This window comes from Mizuhopecten yessoensis, unplaced genomic scaffold (assembly GCF_002113885.1).
Source record: "Mizuhopecten yessoensis strain PY_sf001 unplaced genomic scaffold, ASM211388v2 scaffold10913, whole genome shotgun sequence".
Lineage (NCBI taxonomy): Eukaryota > Metazoa > Mollusca > Bivalvia > Pectinida > Pectinidae > Mizuhopecten > Mizuhopecten yessoensis.
The window spans coordinates 68,152-90,252 of record NW_018408784.1 but is presented as its reverse complement, the minus strand read 5'-3'; the positions used below and the strand labels follow the sequence as shown (position 1 = coordinate 90,252).

General features: G+C 33.9%; 2 long non-coding RNA genes across 2 annotated transcripts in view; one reads left to right on the top strand and one right to left on the bottom strand.

The window, feature by feature from the left end:
- Window positions 1-11,622, bottom strand: part of LOC110463525 — a 21,275-nt gene extending 9,653 nt beyond the window's left edge. Inside the window, exons 1-3 of the long non-coding RNA XR_002464401.1 lie at window positions 11,541-11,622; window positions 7,712-7,845; window positions 413-484 (exon numbers count right to left, since the gene is read on the bottom strand). This is a non-coding gene — a long non-coding RNA (uncharacterized LOC110463525). The remainder of the gene's footprint in view (window positions 1-412; window positions 485-7,711; window positions 7,846-11,540) is intronic.
- Window positions 11,623-11,942: 320 nt separating this feature from the next.
- LOC110463524 lies at window positions 11,943-21,953 on the top strand. Its single transcript, XR_002464400.1, has 3 exons — window positions 11,943-12,022; window positions 20,712-20,758; window positions 21,059-21,953. It is a non-coding gene; the product is annotated as an uncharacterized LOC110463524 (long non-coding RNA).
- Window positions 21,954-22,101: the final 148 nt, after the last annotated feature.

Genomic DNA, 22,101 nt, shown 5'->3' with positions numbered 1-22,101 from the left:
AAGAATATCTTTTGCCTGTTGTGTACAATTATCCCAAATAATATCTGCATATTCCAAAATTGGCCTAATAAATCCCATATATATTTTAATTAATGATTTTCTATTGACTTTAGTTTTGACATGGCGAAGAATATTAAGTCTATTGTAAGCTTTTTTGTATATATTCTGTATGTGCTGTTTCCATGTTGCATCATCTTGAAGTGTAAGTCCTAAGTGTTGATGTGATGATGTGTCTATGATTTGGCTATTTTGGAAAAATAGTGGGATGTGATGGGTGTCTTGTTTTCTAGAAAATATGAGTGATTTTGTTTTACTTGGATTGAATTTAATGTCCCAAGTTGTTGCCCATTCACCTATGTTAGTAAGATCAGTGTTGATTCTGTTGATTCTGATACGCTCTTTAAATACTCACATCATCTTCTAAATCCAAACTCACATTATCGTGTTCGACAATCTGATAAAAATCATCCACCTCGTCTGGGATCTTGGAAGATATGAAAAAGATAACAAGGTAATAAGTGATGTTACTAGCTCCCTTGTGATATCAAAGGCTAAGTTAAAATACATCTTACAATGCAACTGGCTAAATATGATATGGGGAATCCCATATTTCAATATACATGCATTCAAATCGCGTACGACCGTAGAAAAAAACATGCACCTACAATATTAGTGGACGTCAATAGAAACCATGGAATCTGAGATAATCGGCATCTGATTATAGCAAATTACTAAGCCGGTGAACGGATGCGAGGTTTACATATCGTACAGGTATTCAACGTTCATCACAATTTGTCATGAGGTTGCATTCAATAACAGAAAAGCAAACCTTATATTAATCGATAATGAATTATATACCCTTTTACAAATGTATCAATGTCATATATATCTTAATGAATAGTGAGGGGGAAAATTCCAACAGGTAATCAAATCTTTGATTATACTATTTCCTTAGATGGACTTAGCGATATGTTTAAGATTTCTTATAAATTAGCTGAAATACTCATATTTCTCAAACTCATGCGGATATACCATTCTATTTTTTTTTGTTGTGCCACGTTTGGTTGTTTTTTTAGAAAATGTCAGAAAATAATTTGACAATTTTCACGAAAACCGTATACTTTTTGATTCAAACGTATTATAAAGTAGATCACGACACAAAGTGAATATCATGTGTATTTGAAATAATTATTAATAATTTCCTTTAATGTAATTGAAATAATTACCCTGGAAGATAACGCTTAATGAACACAAGAGTATTACTTATACATAAATAATTCTACCTTATTTTGCGATGAAACGACACTACCCATTGTAAATAACCATGGATAATAGGACGTTAGACCATGCGCGAGCTTGTATTTTTTTCAACAGACCAACGCTCTACCAAAAACATCAACCGCAAATGTACCGGTAAACAAGTGAGTCGTTGGACTGGTTTTATATGTCGAATATGGGTACCATCATTTAACTTTGTATGTATTTGAAGATTTGCTAGACAGAACAAATCTATTTCGCCTCAAGATCTACTTCACACCTGACAAGCTCACAGTTAGAATGTCGCGCTGAATTTACCGCGAAGGTGATCTGATATGATGTAAGTAAATCTGTCCAATGATGATTTCATGTGTTGACGAGCGATGTCACTATATTGATTCGATTGATTGCAATAAGCATCTGACATAACGTATAGCGTAAGTAAAGTATTGTTTATCGTCTGTGAGAATAAAAAATAATTTTCAAATATATCCAGGTTTTATACACCAAATGGGACAACTGCCCACAGGGTCGAAATGATAAAACGCACAGCTTGTTGTGAAATGGAGACATATCGGATTCACGTGACAAATGTAATCACGCACAAAAGAACAGACTTACTTAGATAATAAGATCATCTAGGTACCTTCGTTAATTATGTTTCCAACATGTTTTTACCCGCGTTATATATTTTTTTAATACATTTAGTCCAGTCACATTTAATGTGCTTGTTCAATTCAATTGCTATACTCATGTTAGTGACAATAAATGAAATTATGATTCAAGATACATGCAGAATATATTTTCTTATCATTTTTTATTTCAGAATATATTTTGTTCAGATCTTAAATACGAAGGAATTGGGCAACAAGCAAAGCCTATGAGTGCCCTATCCTTACAGTAATACACAGTTACACACATCATGTTGTAGTAATGACAAAACATGTGTATGCATTATATATAAATAGCTTATTGTATGCTATTTTATATTTTTGTCGATTAGTGATGCAGGAACTAGATTACACAAACATCAGCCAAATGGTGTTGGTGGACAGCACATACCAAAAGTACAATTATGTGCTGGTATCCTTCCAAACAGCAAAGTCAGGGGATGAGTAAAAGCGTCTAGTATCTTTAATTATCCTCTGAACCTTCTCCAGAATACTTGTTATCATATTGATATCGAGTCTTACACATCCTTTAAGAAAGGTATGAATATTGATTGGAATAGTGTCATTAAGAGTAGAAATGGAGTTCAGGAGAATTTGCCTTTGATTAGGTTAAAGAGTACAATTGAAGAAGAAGTAATCACAACCCTCAACAGGAGAATTACATGAGCAGGCAGGGGTATCAATTAGGTGAGATTCAAATAGATCTGAATTCAGATTACTGGCACAGTTTCTTAGTTGACATATGGTAATATTTAATTTTCGATCACCATGGTATTTAGTACATTGAAAATCCATATCAGCTGAGCGTAAAAAATCTCCTTTTATAGCTCCGATGGATGACATTTTGGGATACAGGCAAGTTGGATTATCCCATTCAGACATTAGTTTCGGGGAAAAAACTGACATTTTATAACTGCGTTCTTAGTATTGGGACATCAAAACATCTATTGTGGCGAATATGATGATAATTGTCAGTACGCTTTTTTATGTACGTTTGAATCATAGACATGAGTTGAGCTTCTTATTATTCATTTCTTGAAAAGTAATATTTTGAGGCAAATGTCTTCTTCTATTTAGTGAAATAAAACCAGATTCTCTATGTAAAAAATCATGACTTGTTCCACGTCTTAAACCTGATATAATACGTGCTGCTTCTAGTTGGATTGACTCCAAGACATTGCATTCATTCTGCGTACAGTTGGCCCATACAATAGTTGCATATTCTAGAATTTGACGTATAGATGTGATATATATAGATTCAAGGGATTTTCTATCAATTCTGTATTTCAACGTTCTAAGTACATTAATTCTTTTATAAGCCTTTTCGTATATATAGTTTATGTGGTCAGACCAATTAGCCTTGCTGTTGAAAAACCTGAGTGTTTGTGATTAGAAAAATTCATAATGGGTGAATCATCGAAATATAGCCTAGAAGTCAACACTCCTCGAGAAAAGCGGAGAAACAGTTTTATCTGGATTAAAAATAATTCCCCATTTTTTAGCCAAGATCGAGATTTTTCTTAGATCATCATTTTAAATATTAACACATTCTTGCCTGTCTCCCTCAATAAGACCATATAAGGAGGTATCATCAGCAAATAGTTTGACGTTTGAGGCCAATTCATCACCAATATCATTATATAGAATAAAAACAAAAAAGTACCCAGGACTGAACCTTTGGGTACCCCTGCCTGTAATGATTTCCAATTAGACTTATATCCATATATGACCACTTTCTGTTGCGTATCATGACGATATGATGTAAACCATTCTAACATATTATTACATATACCATATTTTTGTCAATGAATAGAGTAAACCGTCATGCCAAACTCTGTCAAAAGCTTTGCTTATATCACAGATTACCATTCTGGCCTCTTTGCCTTTGTCTAAATGTTTTACAATTTCATCATATATCATAAGTAGTTAATACACTTAGGAATCCTTAGGTAAAAAGCCCGACTGATTCTTAGAAATAATGTTATATCTTGAGAGGTAATTCAATATATACTTTTCAAGCAACTTGCTAAATATAGTGGTTACAGATATCGGTCTTTAATGGGATGGATCACCCTATCACCCTTATAAATTGGGGTAGCATGAACATTTCCCCATGTATTTGGTAGAAATAGATTTGTCAAATAATGTGGTCAAAGTGGTTTCACAAAAGACTGGGAACCCCCTTTTTTGAATAAGAATCAGGGCCTGAAGGTTTGTTAGTATTGAGTAGATCGAGTTGCTCAGCAATGTCCTGTTCGGTTATGTCTATTGCTGAATATAAATGTCGGGGTTGGGGGCAGGACTGACAGTATGATTCTTGATATAAACTGAATAATAAGTATACATACGTCCATACATATATATATATGAACTATGTAGACGGAAGATTTAGTAAAGAATTTATAATAAGCGCTCTAGAAGTTTTTCTAGAAAGAATCACTTTTTATTTCAATGGTTACCATTATCAGCAATGTACGGGTACTAAAGTTTCCTTACCTATGCTATTTTGATGTTAGGATATTTGGAAGAGATTCTTGATGAGAAAATAAAACAGAGTTCAGATAAAGACTTTTCCGATTATTTGAGATTTTTAGTGATTGATTTATCATCTGGCCCCCAGCGAGAAATTCTCTGATTTTTATAAAGAGTTTAATTCCTTACCATCGTTACAACATTAACAAAGAAAAGGATCTCGGAGTAATTACAGACAACAAACTTAAATTTACTGATCATATACATGAATCGGTCAACAAGGCAAATAGGAAAATGGGTACAATAAGAAGAACATATACATATTTAGATGCAACAACTTTTTGTCTCTTGTATAAAGCGCTCGTGAGACCACATCTGGAATACGGAGCTTGCATTTGGAATCCATACCTTCAAAGGGACATTAACGAAATTGAAAATGTGCAGAGGAGAGCAACAAAACAGATACCAGGAATGTAAGAACTAAGTTATCAAGCCAGATTAAAGGTACTAAAATTACCAACGTTAAAACACAGAAGATTAATAGGGGATATGGTACAAGTTTACAAACTGTCACACGGATGCTATGACACTTCTGTAACGGAAGGGTTTTTAAATATAAACGATCACAAACGAACAAGAAGTCATAGCCTTCCACTTGGAAAAGGAGTGTGTAAATTAAACTTAAGAAAGTATGCCTTTAAAGAAAGAGTAGTCAACCATTGGAACTCACTGCCAAACCACGTCGTCACATCACCAACACTAAAAACGTTTGAAGCCCGACTGGATAAGCACTGGGGAAAACCAGAATGCTATTACAACCATGAAATTGATAATAATGAACTTATTAACTGTCGGGGTGTCAGCTTAGAGTCTGACGATACACCTGATCTGGATATATAGGCATATTCCTGCGTCCAGTACTATTTTATTATTATTATTATAATCGGATGTACAGTATAGTATGGGAGTTAGTGATGATAAACATTGTTTTCTAGAAGTGTTGTTTGAATTAACAAACGGACAAATATCTACAGATTAGTCTTGCAGACCAACTGATTCCCAGAACTATCTGGCTTTCATTCCAGTCGCACCAAACATATAAAAAAATTACATACCATTTTGTTTGGTATCTAGATTAGTTACCATAGTCAGTGATAAATATAAGTTAAAGGAGCGATTAAATAATTTAGTAGATAATCTTAGAAATCAATGTTATCCAAAAGAATTCATATTGAACGGTACTCAAAGAGCTAAGCAGAAGGTGTCAAACTGGAAATGAACTACGTCAAAGAACGGCAGTCATTGCCAACAAACCAAAACTGAAAGTTTACGAAATTTATTAGGTAACAAACATTTTCATGAGTGTTAGATTGATTTTTTTAATTTTTTTTTACCAATTTTATCAAATGAATACATCAGATACTATTGAAAGTGAATTAAAAGAGAACATGTTTATTAAAGTTCAAAAATTGGGCCTGAACACGGGAAATTTAAGTATAATAAAAACTATAAGTTTAAATTTACAAATTCCAAATCTCCAAATGAACCAGGTATTGTGCTTTGAGATTGATTTTTACTATCAGATGTTTTTAACTTTTACTATTGAACAATGTATTCATTTGAGCATTTATAATATGCTCCGTTACTTTTTCCATATATTTCATTGAAACATTTAACTTTAGTACATTCATGTAATAATTTTAAGATGTCGCAATTTCTAGACGTCCGTATTATCTGTACTTTGTTTATGACGTCATTATTTTTTACGACTTAATTATTTGAACTCCATTTATGATGTCACAAATAAATTCAAATCCCCTGAAAAGCCTCAAGATGGGCGCTAGCGAATTGTAGTCTTCGTGTCTTCTTTTATATATAGAGGATATGTCATAAGTTTCCCTTCATATTAGATTTATGATAAAAATTTTGAACTGTTTATGTTAGCGAGCCTCTGGCGAGCAAATATGAAAAATCCCAAACGAGTATCATAATCTAATATGAAGGGAAACGAATGACAGATTCTTTTTATCATGTAATACAAAGTAAACTGTATAATTGTGATGTGAAACGAATATTTTGCACTTGGCCGCCTCTGAAACGATGAAAATTGCGTCCGCTTCACCATGACATGACGTCACATTGATTGTTCCTATTCGATTGTGACGTTATTCTGGGAGTGATATTACACAGGTTACATAAAACATAATTTATATGATGACTTTATGTCACTTCATAACATGGTATTCATATGATAAATATTTTTATCGTCATATGGACATTTAAAAATCTTTACCGCTATATATAAATACAGTTGGAATATTTCAGTATTGCTTGCAAACTACACGAATATGCAGATTATCTAGATTTATACCTTCTGCTCCAAACCATTGTTTATATTCATTGTTGATATCATTATCAGTCTTTGTTTGAAATGTATGTACTTCCAGGGAGAGGGGTTGTCTAGGCTAGGCCTGTGCCGAATATTCCGCTTAAATCTGATCGATTTAATAAAAAAATGAAATGACAGGATCGTCAATAAGATACGCATGTAGATCAGCGGTTACAATAATTCAAAACTTCTAATGAAAATGTCCTAAGAGCCAGTATTATGATGTTGCAATTTTTGTATAATCAGATGTCAGTAATGATATGAAAAATGTTGATTAACTGTTTGTGACCCTCCTTCAATACACAATTCAAACATGTCCACATATTAACGTCTGAAATTAAACTTTTACCAAATAACTGTCGTTTCTGTTGACCAATTCACATCCCATGTATTTTATGAACTGATCGAGCTAGGTATAGTGTATAAGCACAAGATATAGACATAGAACAATTTCCCTCAATTTGCTTTTGTCAAGATTGCTAACAGATAACTCTCATACTTGATCAATGAAAAAATGCCCAGGGTATTGCACAGGGCATTACTAATTAGTTCTTAACTGCATACTGATTTAATGACAGTTCAAAATTATACTTCATTTTAATATTGATTTAAAAAGAGACTCTTGAAAAAGTACAAGGATAATAACACCAGGTGTTCAAGAAGACACCCACCAGGTAGATCTAGATTCAAGTAACGCTACCTTCTCCCACCGAGAATAAAATCCATAGGAGATGCCGTCAACGGAGACCGCTGAATATGGATTTGAAAACTGCACTTATGATTGCATCAGTATCTGTTTCAGACATGATCGGAATCTGCCTAACAACCAACATCGCCATTTCCTTATACTTATTTACAGTAACAGGCTGTTAAATCACCTCGTTTCAAGTGCTACTGAAAGTAGGAAATGGTGACTATTTACCTCAGCTGTCTGGTAACGAGTTTCGTTGTTGCCCATTTCTGACACTATGGTTTTGTGATATCACCTACGATTTCGAGATTTCGGCAGCCTTACGGTGATCTGGTCATCTGTTATTAAACACATCCATAATGTAACTGAAAAGAAATTTATATATATAAACAACATGAAAATACCACGTGTGATCAAACGGACAAGGGTATGCAACAGGATTTGAAGATAGTACCTGCTTGCAAAGGCGCGTGATATGGCAATGGACTTGAAATTTGGACTTTGTTTAAACATTGTGGTAGAGACATATCCTAAGCAAAGAAGTGTGTTTATTGCATAACCCTGTTCTAAGATGACACACAACTTAGTTAGTTCAATGTAATTTTGATCTTGCTAATTGTATGCGTAGTCTTATAATTTTGTATTATGATACATTCTTAACCTTTTGTCTATGCAAAATGTACAGTAAGATGATGTATTTAGCCTAACACAAATGAGACACTTTTACCTTGTCCAAGCCACTATTCATTATATGTTATATATCATAATTTCGTTCTATTTCCTTAATTCGACAGCTAAATAACCAGCCAAGTTTTCAATGAGATTTGCTAAGCAGCTGTCATTTAAAACTTGATTCACAAAATGTTGACTGATTGTGTAAATGACGAAAAATAATGACAATAGTATAAATTCAAAATTCAAAATACATTCCGACCATAATTAAATTTTCCAATTCGTAACCAACAATTAAGGAATGACAGCAATTTCTACATATTTGCCTATATCTTACAAATAGATTTGTAAGTAATTTTAAGTGAAATGATAAACAAGACTTAATGAAACAGTGTATATGTCCAGTCGTTGAATATATTGTCAAATTTTCAGTTAAAATTGTGTTTGAAGCAACGGCATTTTCACAGACAGATATGTTTAACATGGATATGAACTACTGGTAAACGTATTTTCTTCCACCTCTGCATATGTGCAATACACGTGTCAGGTAAGGAACACTCATGGTGAATACGTGTTTCTACATGAGTGCACTCCTGATATCAAAATCAGATAACGGCTTGATATCGTGACGATACAATCCAAAGTTCATCAGAAGGTCAAAATGAAACAATTTTGCCATTCGACAAGTGACACCACCTCAGAAACACTAGTGTTACTGAATAAGCATGTCTTGAATATTTTGCAAGGATTTTTAATTTGAGGCTTATCTTTGGTATACCGTAATTTTCTCTTTCAAATATAGTCATATTTTGTGTAAACATTATTAAGGATTTTTGCTATTTTTATTGTTGCATTTGCATTATCTATATCAGGTGTTACCATTTTTCAGTTATGAGGCAGGAGAAAAAGAGTCAACAATAATGTCAATATATTCGATATGGAAATTCTACTCTCGGGTGCAAAACTCGGTATCAGAACCTCAGATCTGACCCAGATTTACAGCTTCGGGTAGAATATCCATATCCCACATATCTATATTAAATTACTCTATTAGTCTTTAAATAATAATAACAAGTCTATTGAATCACTAAAAATGGATTTAAATGCTTTCATATCAAGTACACACATTGCTAAATTAGAGATCAAAACAGAATCACACTTGCATTTGATTTGTAATATGGAATGCATATCGCATTATGATTTAAACGCAAAAAATAAATGAAAATATGTGTTAGCATATTACACATTTGATGAACGGTCCAAAAAAACCTCCCGCGGATACTTTTTTTGGTTTTTCATGTACGTGACTGTCTGTGTTTCATAACATTTTCAATGATACTTAATTTCTAGAAAGATTTACTTATTTTTTGCATCGGGTATATTAGTTCCTCGATATAGACATGTAATACTTGACTTAACTGTAGAGAATGCGTATCAGTAATTTATAGTGGACATATTTTCTTAAATCTAAAACACAAGGATTTAAAGCACACTAGTAGGGTATCACATCAAATTGTCTTTATGTGCATGACAGAGCGACTTGTATATTACTAGAAAATGTTTAGAAAAAGAGACTATCCAAAAGATAAGAAAAACAGCCCTGTTAACTTCAAAAGTTTATCAGTAAAACTGTTTCGAAGAGATCTGGAATGTGTAAATGGATTTTGGGACCAAGATCTTTGATTAGCGCGGACATTTTTAACAAGTCTGTTTTATTCTTTTTATTACTTTATCATATTTTGGAATCATGGACGGATGCCAAAAGGACTACAAAGGGTAAAAATGTTCCGGATAGATCCACTGTAAGCTGTAGGTATAAGATAAAAATGCCTTAACAGAAATTGTCTACGTGGAGCACAAAAAAATTAAGTTTACCTAATAATAATGAAACGAAAAAGAAACTTCTAAATGTTTTATGTGTTTTGTATAAGATATACATAGCTGCATAGAAATCGGGGGAATAAAACTGTACACTACATGTTCATGATCAACCAGGTTTGACGAGAAAACATAAACACATTCGGTGCGGCTAAAATATCAAAATACCCGTGCCTGCACAAACATGCGTTCGTTTGCCAATTTATTACTTACACCACGATGTATCATTGCCAATACTTTTACAACAAATGTTCCTTTTACAAATATGTAACGGCTATCACAAGTTGATATATAACGTGTTATCGCGATGCTATCGATGGGAGCAAGCAAATTCAGTTTGCTCGACACTTTAGAGTAACAGAATCACGATTTGTCCCCAATCAAATATTTGTAAGATTAACTGAACAGAGGAGTTAGGAATCGCCTAACCTATTAAACCTATATTCTGTAGTTGTGTTTCTTTTTCGTTTCATTATACAATCTGGACAGTGTAACGTGACCAGAAGATCTTGGAAAACGTAGTTAGTTTATGTATTTTATAAACCCCCCAATCATCTATTTTTGTCACATAAATATTTCCCATGCAGTTTAACTTTAAAAAGTCTATTGACCATGCTAAGTAAGGCCTGAAATCCTTATTGAATTTGAAAGAAAAATTGTAATCTGTCTATAGAAGACTATGAGCAGGAATAGTATCTGACCTACCCTATTTTTTAGATTCACGTACGAAGCCGGAAATGACAATAGAAGACAAAAATGTCACTGACCGAACTAATGGTTTTTCGATAAGAAAACATAAATCGAAAGCACAAGAAAGTAACTGATATTTACGTGAATAAAACTGCTTTTAATGTCAGAGATAAAGAGATTTACCACCAAGTGATGGCTTGCTATCATGTTAATCTTACTAGAGTTAATTATTTTTTAAACTATATAAAGACACGAGGTTTACAGAGTGTCTTTTTCAATTTCAAAATTGACTAAAGAGAGTTAGTTAAACAGGATAATCAACCGTCACGAGTTTGGAAACCTTTTCCTCTCACAACGTTTAGATATTTTATCTAGAAACCATATGATTCTATTCGGAAGACATTATTCCTGTTTCTGATAGGAGAAACAATTGCCATGAGCTATGACGTCACAGGGGAATAAGTGTTGCAAAGCATTGTTACTTGACATCATAATTAGAAGATTCGCCAATGAAATAACGTACAGGGTGTTACCCACTAGAAGGTAACGTAAAAAACTCCTAGCAGGTTTGAGGAAACCTGCTAGGAGTTGGAATGTATATACCAATTCATAGATTTGGTTTGTACAGTACATTTAAAGTAAAAATATGTTTTACAGACATATATGATATCATATATATTGAGTTCCTGTATTTCTCGAAACCAAACAGGTAATATCTTAACAGTAAAGAATAATTTAACAATTTAAAAATGATATTGTTACACAAAAACACTAAGGATTAAGGCACAGAGGCAAGATGTCTTTTAAAAAAAATACTCACTTACATTGCAGAACCTCTTGTGAATGGTATAGATTGTTTTGTAAAAAGACACTTCCAAAATATAAAAAGCAACCTTGTTAAAATCCAGTTTATACTGTCTGACTGAGTTCCGCAGGTAGTGCGTATCGTTAAAATCTACCTGTGTATTACTCTATTAAACAGGCGGTTTGTTGACGTGATCATATTTCTAGGCCCATGGACGAAGGCACAGTGGGGGAAAAGGTTTCAAATTGTACCACTGATATCTCGTAAATATGTGAAAATAAATGAAAAATAAAAGATGGAAATTAATAGGGTCGCAAATAAAATTCTATGCAACGATTTTTTTGTTTCAAAAGTAAACAAAATGCGTAATTATCTTAGATTATATTTTTGATGATCCTATGTGGCTTCTGTATATATGTTCGCATATTCAGTCGTAGAACCCAGTCGAGATTTGGGACGTGAATTGTGAAGTACAAGAAAAGGATTTTCACATACAGGTATGTCATGTCTAATTCGTACCACCCTACTTTGAGTTGAATAATTACATTATATGTAATTTTCTAAATTGAGTTAAGAAATTCGATTTAGTTTATATATACTATACAATGTGATATACTATCACATTGGGGACGCGGTTAGTTGATATTGATCTAACTGGCTGAGCTTATGCCATGGTGTGGCGTCCGTCGTCCTTCCGTCCGGCGTTAACTTTTTTACTTTAGATAACTACTTTTGAATGACCAAGAGGCATAGGGTGATGAAAGACTTTGACTTATATTCAAGGTCACAGGGGTCAAAAATGTTCGAAACTTTCAAAACTTTTTTCTGAATAAATAAGAGACTTACGGTGATGATATTTGGCCAGTAACATGCAGGGATGAAGGGCTACCAATTGTTTTTTCAATTGAATGACCTTCATCCATTTTCAAGGTCACAGCAGTCAAATATATTTAAAACAACTTATTCTGAATAACCACGAGGCCTAGGGTGATGATTTTTGCCTAGAAATATTCTGGGATGAAGGGATACCAAGATTGTTTAAATCATGACCTTCAATTATATTCAAGGTCGCAGGGGTCAAATATTTTGAAATCTTTAACGACTAGTTCTTTATAACCAAAAGGACCAGCATTATGATATTTGGCCAGGTACATGCTAGTATGAAGGGTTACAAAGTTTGTTCAAATTAATGAACTTCACATTTTTCAAGGTCACAGGGGTCAAATATATTGAAATCTTTAAACAACTTATTCTGAATAACCAGAGGCCTAGGATTATGATATCTGGACAGTAGCATGCTCGGATCAAGGGCTACCAAGTGTGTTCAAATGAATGACCTTGACCTATATTCAAGGTCTCAGGGGTCAAGTATGTTGAAAGTTGAACACGACTTCTTCTTTATAACCAAAAGGACAAGGTTAATGATTTTTGGCCAGCAGCTGGTATAAAGGGCTTCAAAGTTTTCTCAAATGAATGACATTGACTTATATTCAAGGTAAAAAGGATCAAATATGCTTAAAACCTTTAGACAACTTCTTTTGAATAACCAGAGGCAAAGGATGATGATATTTGGCCAGTAACATGCTGGTATAAAGTGCTACCAAGTTTGTTCAAATGAGTGACCCTGAATTATATTCAAGGTCACAGTGGTCAAATATGATGCAAACTGAAAACGACTTCTTCTTTATAACTCAAAGGACCAGGGTGATGATATTTGGCCATTTATATGCTGGCATAAAGGGCCACCAAATTCGTTCAAATGAATGACCTTGACTTATATTCAACGTCACAGGGGTGAATTATTTTTTCAAACATTTAAACAACTTCTACTGAACAACCAAGATACCTATGGTAATGATATTTGGCCAGTAACATACATGTTAAAGGGCTTACAAGTTTGTTCAAATGAATGACCTTGACCAATATTCAAGGTCACAGTTTTCAAATATATTCATAACCATAAAACATTTTTTTCTATATGAATAAAATGCATACGGTGATGATATTTGCCCAGTAACATGCTGAGACGAAGGGCTACCAAGTTATTTAAAATGAATGACAATTACTTTTTATCAAGGTCACAGGGGTCAACTATATTCAAAACCTTAGACCAGTTCTTTGGAATAACCAAAGGCCTAGTATGATGATATTTGGACAGTAGCATGCTTGGATGAAGGCTTAGGGCTACCATGTTTGTTCAAATGAATGACCCTGACCTATATTCAAGGTTAAGGGGTCAAGTATGTTGAAAACCTTTTAAACAACTTCTTCTAAATAAATATGAGGCCTAGGGTAATGATATTTAGACAGTAACATGCTGGGATTGCGGGCTACCACATTTGTTCAAATAAATGACCTTGATATGTATTAAAGGTCACAGTGGTCAAATATGTTGAAAGTTGAACACGACCTCTTTATAACTAAAAGGAACAGGGTGATGATATTTGACCTGTAATATACTTGTATAAAGGCCGACCAAGTTTTTTCAAATGAATGACATTGACTTATATGCAAGGTCAAGAGGATCAAATATGTTTAAAACCTTTAGACAACTTCTTCTGAATGACCAGAGGCCCAGGGTCATGATATTTGGCCAGTAACATACTTGGATATAGGGCTACCATGTTTGAAGGGGTCAAATATATATAAAGCCTTTAAAGAACTTATTCTGAATAACCAAGATGCATAGGGTGATGATATTTGGCCATTAATATGCTGGCATAAAGGGCTACCAAATTTGTTCACATGAATGACCTTGAGTTATATTCAACGTCACAGGGGTGAACTATTTTTCAAACCTTTAAACAACTTCTTCTAAACAACCAAGATACCTATGGTAATGATTTTTGGCCAGTTACATGCATGGATAAAGGGCTAACAAGTTTGTTCAAATGAATGACCTTGACCAATATTCAAGGTCACAGTTTTCAAATATATTCATTACCTTAAAACAACTTCCTCTGAATGAATAAAATGCATACGGTGATGATATTTGCCCAGTAACATGCTGAGACGAAGGGCTACCAGGTTTGTTCAAATGAATGACCTTGACCTATATTCAAGGTTAAGGGGTCAAGTATATTGAAAACTTTTTAAACAATTGCTTCTAAATAAATATGAGGCCTAGGGTAATGATATTTAGACAGTAGCATGCTGGAATTGCGGGCTACCACAATTGTTCAAATAAATGATCTTGATTTGTATTAAAGGTCACAGGGGTCAAATATGTTGAAAGTTTAACACGACTTCTTTTTTATAACTAAAAGGAACAGGGTGATGATATTTGACCTCTAATATACTTGTATAAAGGCCGACCAAGTTTTTTCAAATGAATGACATTGACTTATATGCAAGGTCAAGGGAAAAAATATGTTTAAAACCTTTAGACAACTTCTTCTGAATGACCAGAGGCCCAGGGTCATGATATTTGGCCAGTAACATACTTGGATAAAGGGCTACCGTATTTAAAGGGGTCAAATATAAAAAAAAAATAGCATTTAAAGAACTTATTCTGAATAACCAAGATGCATAGGGTGATGATATTTGGCCAGAAACATGCTGGGATAAAGTGTTACCAAGTTTGTTCAAATGAATGACCTTGACTTAAATTCAAGGTCAAATGGATCAAATATGTTTAAAACCTTTAGACAGCTTCTTTGGAATAACCAAAGGCCTAGTATAAGATAAGATAAGACAATATAGACAACATTTGATATTGCGCCTATCTAGCTAACATTAACCACTCTAAAGCGCTTTACAGGACATAGTATGATGATATTTGGACAGTTACATGCTGGGATGACGGGCTACCATTTTTTTTCAAATGAATGACCTTTTATTATATTCAAGATCACAGTGGTCAAATATGTTTAAAACCTTTGAACAACTTCTGAATAACCAGAGGCCTAGGATGATGATATTTGGACAGTAATATGCTGGGATGAAGGGCTACTAAGTTTGTTCAAATGAGTAACCTTGAATTATATTCAAGGTCACAGTGGTCAAATATGATGCAAACTGAAAACGACTTCTTCTTTATAACTCAAAGGACCAGGGTTATGATATTTGGCCAGATTCATGCTTGGATGAAGGGTTACCAAGTTTGTTCAAATGAATAACCTTCACCTTTTTCAAGGTCACAGGAGTCAAATATGTTAAAATCTGTAAACAACATCTAAATAATCTAAAGGTCCAGGGTAGTGATATTTGGCCAGAAGCCTTCTGATATAAAGTCTGTTCAACCTAATATCCTTGTTTGTCTTTAAAGGTCACACGTGTCACATGTTTAAATCTTTTAATATATTCTTTTGAATCACACTCTTGTATTTTGCCTGTAGCTGTATTATAGTCCACTTTTAAGATTAAAAAATAAGATAAATACAAGGTGGACGATTCAGCCTCTTGTTCTATTTCTTGTGGATAATTTGTCTTTAACAATTCTGTATATGGAAAACACACTTTAGCCATAATATAAAACAAATAATAACAAAGAATAATACATTAAGGACACTTATCTGATGTGTTAACAACTGGTAATAGTATGTCTCATAGTAATTTGACCTAATGATAAATACCACGAGATTTTATAATAATAATAATAATAATAATAATAGTCTTTATTTATACTTGATGACAAAGTTGAGTCAACGACTCTTCTAACATTTGGTCGAGTAGTTATAAAATATACAATAATTTACGAAATGTACATAAAACAGAGAATCATAAGAATAAAACATGACGAAATACATCTATAAAGTACTTAAGAGTCCATACAAAACTTTTTTGCACTCTGTTTAAAAGACAATAGTGAGGGTGCATTTCTAGCATGTTTAGGTAAAATATTCCATGTATATGGTCCCTGGTAGGTAAAAGATTTCTTAAACATTTTAGTTTTAAATGAAGGTAGGTAAAACAGGTTATTAGCCAAAGATCTAGTCACTCTTGACTGGACATCCGTAGTGTATTTAAAATGGTTAAGATAGTGCGGAGCCAATCCATGTAAAACTTTGTTCATTAAAACTAACTGATTGTGCAATAAACATTTTGAAAAAGGTAGCCAGTATAACTTCTTATACATGTCACTTGGTGGAGTATTGAAATCACAGTTCAAGACAACCATTGCTGCTCTTTTCTGGAGTTTATCAAGTTTGGTTGCATTTACCTGAGAGGTGTTTCCCCAGGTATTTTCACAATAGTTAAAATGTGGATTCACAAAACAGTTGTAACATGTTAAACAGGAACCCTGACTTAAGAACAATCTCAAACGTTTCGTTTGAAAAATGTTAAAAGACAGCTTTTTGCATACATCGTTAACAGGTGCATTCCAAGAAAAACATTCATCGATAGTGACAATAATGAGTTTTTCTGTTTTTACATTTTCAATTACAGTGCCATTGATAACAACATTCAGGTTCTGATTTTGCCTGCTCTTACACTGATATGTACCAATTAACAATGTTTTTTTCTCAGTATTAAAACACATTTAATAAGAACTACACCATTTAGAAATAAGATTTGCGTCAGCATTAAGTTTGTCATTTATTACATCAATGGATTTATCACTAGTCTCAACTGTGGTATCATCGGCATACATGTGTGAACTACAGTGCTTGTTTAAGTGATGAACATCAGGGGACCGAGTATCCATCCCTGGGGCACACCAACTGTAAGCTGCTGACTATCACTCAGTGATTTCTTAATACTCACAGTTTGGAAACTATCATGAAGGTAACCTTTGAAAAATTGTTAATGCATTTACAGAACAACCGTAAAGCTGCAGTTTTTGTAATAAAACTTTATGGTTAACCAGGTTAAACGTCTTGCGAAAATTTAAAACTAAAACACCAGTAAGACACCCTTTATCAATAGCTTCATACCATGCATTTGTACTATTTGTTAACGCTGTTTGGCATGAGTGACGGGGTCTGAAACCAGATTGAGTTTCTAATAACAAGCTGTGCTGTGTTAAGAAGTCATAGAGATGAATATGTACATATTTCTCAAGACATTTAAATAATACAGGAAGGACCGATATTGGTCTATAATTTGAAACCAGCTCTTTGTCACCCTTTTTAAAATAAAGGACCTACTTTTGCATTTCCCCATACAGTAGGAAAAGTACAAGTGTCAATGCAATGATTCATTATTTTGCACAGAACTGGTGCTACACTTTCAGCAATTGTTTTCAAAATACTGCGCTGATATCATCCAAGCCAGTTGCATTTTAATATCAAACCCCTTCATGTACAACAAATGAAACATCCATCTGTGATATAGAAAATGTATCACCACCAAGTTTCTCTGTAGTAAAAGTACTAGCACTTTGTAACATCACTGAGGGGTCACAATCTTTCATCAACATACTGGTGAAATAAAAAAATGTAGCTAATTTCCTTAGCATCGGTTACATCATTACCATTTTTATGTATAAATGAACACATACTGTACAATGACATATTTTTCTAAAATTTCTCCAATTATCATTGGCAGAGTTTTTAAATTCATCTAAAACTGATTGGTAAAACATTTTCTTAGAATTTCTTATAAGATATGTAACTTTACTACGCCATTTCCTATATAATTCAGTGTGGTTATTTCTTTTGTGATTATTTCGTATCTGAATGGCTATATGTCATCATTCCACCATTCAGGAATAGTACTATACTAGCTCTAAATGATTTCTTTGATCTAAATCAAAAATTTCAAGAGTCGACCATGGTAGAGCTTCAATACCTTTCTGGAAATTATTATTGTCAAATTTTTTCATATACCTGTACCGAATACTTTTCACATAACAATTAGTTTTTCTGGAACAGTTCCTTATATCACTTACAGGCCTATGCTTACTGATGGCAATGCCAGACACCTCCGAATGAGCAACTCTTTCAGGATGAGTTGTCCAAATATGATTAATAGAGGATCCACCATGTTCAGTATTTCGAGTAGAACCGTTATGATACTAATCATATTAAATGTATCCGACATTAAAGTTGTAAATTCTCTACTTAGGTGAGAGTCGGTCAGGACATTTACATTAAAATCCCCAATGATTATAGCATACTCTGATTTGTCTCACACAAACAGAATTGCGATGTCGTGACTTAACACACTACCAGCTACGAACTGGTTACCTTGTTCTCACTGTAAAACATTTCAAGAGAATCTTCAAAGTCCTCCATCCATTTTTATCACTCTTTGGAGGTCTATACACATTTCCAATTATGATAGGGTTAGTGTGATCCGGTTTCAGTTCCAGCCAGAGTGACTCCAAAAACTCATGACCAATATCCGTTTGCAGAACATAGGGTAAGTCACTTTTTACATAAAATGCAACTCCTCCACCGGTTTTATTTGAACGACCCTTACAAATCAAATCATAACCAGTTATATGGAAATCCTTGTCCTCGTGTTTATCGTTTAACCATGTTTCCGTAATTCCCAGTACATCAACATTTGAGGACAATAAAACTTGACTGATCTCATCAAGACTTCTCACATTCCATGTTGAGGTTTTCAATCCATTAGCTTTGGAATTAATCAAGAGTTTTTCAGGAAAAACGCAATCTCCATTCTCAGGTTTGGTATAACAAGCATTGTCAATACATGCATTACAAAACAATTTGTAGATAGTCTCTGATTCTCCTTCTATAGTATAACCAGAAAGGCATTCCTTATGCCAGGTGGTAAAACAGTCTGTACAGTAGACTTCAATTTGCAACAAAAGTACAGGTAAGTCACAGCAAGAACAGTTCACTGCATTGTTGTTACCAAAGTCCGGTTGTTTAGGGCCAGGACCTGGATTAAGTTCCACATCATTGCTAATTAAGAGACACAAATGTAGTGCAACACGAGTTGCATTCACATTCTTCACTAGGGACGAACTCTTTGTACTATATACATTTCCATTCAAAAATGGTCTTGACAGAATTTCTCTATCATAACAGAGAATTTTGACATTCAAAACCGGCCATATGTTTCCCGGGGCAGTGTAGAAGGTATCCACAAGTTCTTGTTTGAAAAGAATTCTGGTTTGCTGATAAAATACAGTAAAAACCAGGAGCATTAAAATCACACCTCCTACCCCGGCGTCAATCTTGACCATTTGATCTTCTGATAATGAAACCTTTGAGTTAGATATGCAATACTCCAACCTCTGCTTCTTGTGATAATCTGACACCATCCAACATAAAAAAGTATATTTGTTGTAAATGAATATCGTAAATATCAAAAGCCACATGTAAAAAGTTCCAATATATATATGGTTACCTTTTTTTTGCAGACATCTTTGGAAGAGTCGGGAGGTGACCAGGAGTAAGATTAACATGGCTAATCCAACTGCCCCCTTCCTCAAAAATATTTTTAGAGTCATTTTCTTATAACAGTGATATCTCATCGAGTCCGAAACTCAAAAATTACTGTCGGAAAACAGTTGCTATCAAACTTGTCTGAAATGCCATGGCAGCTTGGACAAATTGGCGGTTACTCAGGATATTTAGCGAAACACTACTTCCGAATCCATTAAGGTTTGAAATTAGTACGTCAATGACTACAGAAGAAAATGTACACCCTTCCGCCTGCTTTTGTGTAAACACAAAATATAGGTCTCTAAGAAGATGTTTGAAACAAAGAAAATGTACAATTGAAACCTTCTGAATTCTCACAAGCAAGCAACCATGCAGAAGTTGAAATGAACACATGTATACATATTTGATGACCTTTAATGATTTAATTTCATAATAACATGCACAATTAAATGGTGAGGTATAGTTCGTATTGCAGTTCAAATGGGAGTTCAGCGGCAGCCTGTCCCTCTCTATAGACCGCCATTTTAAAAGTCGACACTGGCCGTATTCATCCCTCTCTAACGTGAGGGACGAGGGATCGACCCCGATAACCCCTAATAGGAATTCCCTCTAGCGCAGAGTGAGGGATTGCTTTGTGTCAGGTCTTGATAGAGACAGGCTGCCGCTGAACTCTCATTTCCTATTCATCACTTGATAAAAAAACATTCAGATAACCGCAAGTCGAGCACATGACAAAATGACTAATAATTTCTTATATTTAATAAATAAACTTCAACGTGTTGCGGTCATCTTAAATCATGTTAAGCTGGACCGTTTTTAATCAAGAGACAAGCATATTTTGTTTACATATGATGAACTCTTTCATAACAATTTTATTTTCCAGGAGCGGTTATGGAAGATTATAAAGATCTGGACCAGTGTACTGTTGAGGTAATCAGGTTTTTCTAGTACTAATTGGCTTAGGAAGCGTGTGTGCATGCGTGTGCGCTTCGGAAAGTATATGAAATGATAAAAGTTCCATCATACTGTTATGCTGATGTTTTTGTCAACATTTCAACTATTTGAAGATATATGTTGACAAAAAGAATTCTGGCAAACAATTCATATCTGGAACTCTTTAGAATTTTCTTTTTTAAAATTGGCTACGGTAAGCTATAACGTGAAAATGCAACACAATATACTCACCTGAATTTGTAATATGGCGGTATGATGTATCGTATTTTGTTGTAGGGTTACAATGCCAAATACAATGTAGAAGAGATAAACAAACGATACATGGCCAAACTAGAGCTCACGGTGTGTGGAAATGAAGGAACAGTTGTGGATGAAAAACAAGAGGAGTTAAGAAAACTGTTTCATGTAGCGATTGACCAAATACAAAAAGAAGAACCCGATGTTTGGAAGAATGCTAAGATTGTTATTCAGGACATGTATGGGCAGTCATTTACTATTTCCGCTGGAAAAGGGGAGTACACATTTACTATTCACCATAATATAAAAGGGGAAATACAAGTGTACAGCAGAAATGTGAAAAGGTTATTGTCATTCTCCAACGTAAAACGTATGTGGTCAGCCTGCAACAATTATCTGCAATCTTTCTGTACTCAGCTTGCCATTGAAGATTGAAAAGTACATTTAACCACCGACATTGAAGTGTGTACAAAGATGACGAAAACATGTGCTTGTAACGTTTTTGTAAAACATTTGAATATTTTATCATTATAAAAGAAGTTTTCGAGTAACTTTGCTCTATATCGATTGAGAGATGCAATGTTTTAGTGATATGGCTTAATATACGGGACTTTTGATAGCGAACCATTAAAACACATCGCTGTAATGATCAAGTCAAACAGGTTCTACATTGATCAGATATGCCACTGCAGATAATAGTGAAGGAATAGATTTCGGAACATACAGTTTGAACTGTTGCTTTTAATGCCTGGCAGGCTGTATTGAAATAACAAAATAGTGGATTTCAGAAACTTGCTATATCCCCAAGCCATGTTTTACTGTACATTGTTTGATCTGTAAGTTTGTGTAGAGATTAAAAAATTCCCGAGGGGATTACATGTAATCTGATGGTAGAGTAAGGATTTTTTTATTGTGGTGTTGTCTATAAAGTATCTCACAAACTTCTCTTTTTACGTTTTTATTCGTTAATCGTCCTTGGTGTTATATAAACAATAAATTATATTTGTATTTTCCATTTTATGGTTCCTAGGAACTTTTATGATATTATTTTTCCATTTTAGTGGTCAAACCTTTTTGGCGTA